We start from the raw sequence: 778 nt of genomic DNA on the forward strand, positions 1-778 counted from the left end.
GTTCTTACAGAATTTTTGTGGGAAGCAAAGGAAGATTGCGATGGGGAAGTCCTGAGTTTGCTACATTGGGAAGTGAAAACATGATGTCTGTATGATGCCAAAATGAATTGTTGGTATAGTGGCAAGCACAAGTGGGTAAATCATTCACCATATTGGGTGGGCAGTGGGCGGGAGGGAGGGCAGATATCCTTTACCACGAGCGGGAGGGTACATACGAACAGCTAAACACCCTCCCCTCATTTGGGGGGGGGGGGGAGAGCGAAACTATTAAAACGGTATTTTTGGTCTCAAACAACATATAATTATAATGAAAACCATAAATCTGCCCGTTGACTGCACCTGAGTCAAGTCAAAGGAATTTTCGAGAACATTTTGATGAGAATCTATAAATTTATCATTAACTAAAGTTTATCGTGAACTGAGATCGTGAATTAAATGACCACAAGAAATTCTATAAACCGCTTACACGTCTCACCTTGGGTACCATAGACAGTACGCCTAATCCGCAATATTTAAGACATCCGTTATGCCGTTCAAGTGCATCTTGCTAGCGATTATGTCCCATTTCTGGAAATTTCCATCGGTCAGATAACGTATGGTTCTGTTCGGGGGAGGTGAAAGGAGGAGAGGGGTCTAGCTAATTTACCTCTTTATTTTTATTCATGGTGCGGAGCTGATAACGTGACGTTCGTCCTGCTGGAATATTCGAAATTAAACCCGAAACCCGACAATTTATTCCTGTAGTACTAGCTGATGGTCATATATGTAGGAGAAGGCA

The sequence above is a fragment of the Glandiceps talaboti genome, chromosome 6, assembly GCF_964340395.1.
Source record: "Glandiceps talaboti chromosome 6, keGlaTala1.1, whole genome shotgun sequence".
NCBI lineage: Eukaryota > Metazoa > Hemichordata > Enteropneusta > Spengelidae > Glandiceps > Glandiceps talaboti.